The 3,390-nt window shown below is 36.3% G+C and overlaps 1 pseudogene; it reads right to left on the reverse strand.

Annotated features, from left to right (window-relative positions):
• Positions 1 to 2,632: 2,632 nt before the first annotated feature.
• Positions 2,633 to 2,987, reverse strand: LOC111723211 (annotated as a pseudogene).
• Between the last annotated feature and the right edge of the window lie 403 nt (positions 2,988 to 3,390).

Raw genomic sequence — 3,390 nt, forward strand, 5'->3', positions numbered from 1 at the left:
GCAAATATCTTTGTTATAAAGTGATTTTTGGTATTCTGGATATACACCTAGTAGAGGAATTGAAAGATAGAATGGTAGGTCTATTTTTAGATCCCTAAGTTATCTCTAAACTTCTTTCCAAAAGGAATGTATTAGTTTGCATTCCCACAGCAGGGCAGAAGTGTTCCCTTTTCTCTACATCCATGCCAACATCTATGGTTTGGGGATTTTGTGATGTGGGCTAATCTTAGGAGTTAGATGATATCTCATAGTGGTTTTGATTTCCATTTCTCTGATGATTAAGGATGATGAGCATTTTTTCATATGTCTGTAGGCCATGCACCTGTCTTCTTCACAGAAGTTTATCTTCAAGTCCCTTGCCCACCCTGAGATGGTGGGCACCTTGAGATCACTTGTTCTTTTCTTGCTAATATTTTTGAGTTCTCTGTGGATTCTTGTTATTAAACCTTTGTCAGAGACATAACCTGCAAATATCTTCTCCCATTCTGAGGGCTGTCTGCTTGCTTTACTTACTGTGTTCTTGTCTGTGCAGAAGCTTTTTAGTTTGATCAGCTCCCAGTAATGTATTTGGTCTTGCTTCAATCACCCAGGGAGTCCTCCTCATAAAGTATTCTCCTAGGCCAAGTTATTCAAGTTTTCCCTGTATTTTCTTCCACTATTTTTATAGTTTCATGTCTTCAGTTTAAATCTTTAATCCAGTGAGAGTCTATCTTAGTTAATGGTAAAAGGTGTGGGTCCAGTTTCAGTCTTCTACAGGTTGCCAGCCAGTTCACCCAGCACCATTTGTTAAATAGAGAATCTTTTCCCAACTGAATGTTTTAATTGGCTTATCAATAGTCAAATGACAGTAAATAGCTGGGTTCATCTCTTGGTTTCTATTCTGTTCCATGCATCTACCTCTCTGTTTTTGTGCCAGTACCATGCTGTTTTCATCACTATCGGTTTATAGTATAGTCTGAGGTCTGGTAGCTTGAGTCCTCCTGATTTGTTTTTATTTCTGAGTAATATCTTGGCTATTCAAGTTTTTTTCTGATTCCATATAAAATGAAGTATTACTTTTTTGAGGTCTTTAAAGTATGGCAGTGGTGCTTTATAGGGATTGCATTAAAATTGTATATTGCTTTGGGTAGTGTGGACATTTTAATAATGTTGATTCTTCCCAACCATGAGCATGGTATATTTTTCCATGTGTTAATATCTTTAGCTATTTCTTTTCTTAAAATTGCATAGTTCTCTTTATAGAGATCTTTCACATCCTTTGTTAGGTAAACTCCCAAATATTTCTTCTTCTTTGGCACTACTGTAAAAGTAATAGAGTCCTTGACTGGTTTTTCAGCTTGACTATTGTTGGTATATATGAAGACTGCAGATTTGTGAGTGTTGATTTTGTAACCTGAGATGCTGTTGTATTCCTTGATCACTTCTAAGAGTTTTGTAGTAGAATCCCTGGTGTTTTCCAGATATACAATCATATCATCTGTAAAGAGTGAAAGTTTGATCTCTTTTGACCCTATATGGATACCTTTGATCACCTTTTCTTGCCTAATTGCAATGGCTAAGACTTCCACTACAATGTTAAAAAGCAGTGGAGACAATGGGCAACCTTGCCTGGTTCCTGATCTGAGTGGAAATGATTTCAATTTAACTCCATTCAGTATGATTTTGGTGGTGGGTTTGCTGTAGATGGCCTCTATCAGTTTAAAAAATGTCTCTTCTATACCAATTTTCTTAAGTGTTCTGATCATGAAAGGATGCTGGATATTATCAAAAGCTTTTTTGCATCAATTGAGAGAATCATATGGTCTTCTTTGTTTTTTAATTTATGTGCTGAATTATATTTATAGATTCACATACATTGAACCAGCCTTGAGACCCTGGGATAAAACCCACTTGGTCATGGTGTATAATTTGTCTGATGTGTTGCTGGATTCTGTTTGCTGGGATCTTAAATATTTTTGCATCAATATTCATTAGAGATTTTTCTAACTAGTTTTCTTTTCTTGTTGGGTCTTTTCCTGGTTTGGGGATCAGGTGATGTTTACTTCATAGAATATATTGGGTAGTATTCCTTCTTTTTTTATATTTTTATATTTTGAGGTACTAGTTCCTCTTTAAAGGTTTCATAGAATTCTGATGTGAAGCTGTCTGGTCTAGGACTGTGGAATAATTCCAAAAATCTAATATTTGCCTTATAGGAATATCCTGAAGGTGACGAAGTTGCTTCAAAAGGCCCAGATGCTCTACTCCAAAATAGCTACTCTAAATATAAGTATAAGTGAAAGTAAACTTAGCTCAAAAGTCCGCCACCTCACTGCGGCCATGTCTATTTCCATGCGAAACTTTTCTTACTGCACATTTTCACCTTATTACTACTGTAATACTCCCATGCCTTTGGCATGATTTGATTTTCAAAACATATATTCTATATTTTATTTTATTATTATTTTAAAAATGAATTTAAGTTTACTAGCCATTTAAAAAAACTGATTTATCAAAATCAATTCTTGTTAAGTCTGCTATAAAACAGCAGACATAAAATTTCTTTCTCATGAACAGAAAATCATTATATTTTTGGTCCCAGATATGTTGGTTTTTTCCTTCTTCTTCAGATGACAGATGGATGTAACTAAATCTATGAATGAGTGTACTTGCCCCAAATGTGCAACATAAATACAGAAGTGATGACTCATAACCAATAGACATAACAGAAGACTCATAACCAATACTGGAACAGGGCCAACTTTGGGCCCAGGTGAATCTTCCGTGTAGAACTGCCACATGCCCCCAATGCCTGCCGAGGTCGGGCGGCTGGCTCTCCTTGTTCCATAGCTGGCATTTTTCTTTTGCTGGACAGTGGATCCTGCTACCCGGGTGGCCTCTGCTTTGCTGGGAGAGTGCCCTGAAGAACTCACGTTAGTGCCACTGTGGGTCAGACCGGGCATGCTGGAGACTGGAGGGTTGCAGGGTACTGAAGTGGAGCTCCAGAAAGCTGCCTATACTTTAGAAATCAAGTTAAATACTTAAATATTCTTAAGTTAGTAGGAAAGAATAAGAGTCAAGTGTGAACTTCATAAAGTTGAAATACTATGGAATAGACTCCTAGGCCTTCTCTTAGAATTCAGGAATTTGTGACCACAGTCTATAACCTTATATCATATTGAACAATTATTTTAAAAGCTATGAACCACCTGAGTCAGCAGTCCTTCTCAGTGAGCACAGTGGTAGGGAGAAAACATATTTGCATAAGTAAGTTTGGCCGAGTTGATATAATTTAAAGGCTAGTAAAATGGATTTATATCAGCTTCAAGTTCTAAAACTTAAAGCAAAATATTATTTTACTGTATCTTGCATCAAAAATTTCCCATATATATCATAGAAAAAGTATAAATA

Source organism: Otolemur garnettii, unplaced genomic scaffold (assembly GCF_000181295.1).
Source record: "Otolemur garnettii isolate 467f Iridium unplaced genomic scaffold, OtoGar3 scaffold00009, whole genome shotgun sequence".
Lineage (NCBI taxonomy): Eukaryota > Metazoa > Chordata > Mammalia > Primates > Galagidae > Otolemur > Otolemur garnettii.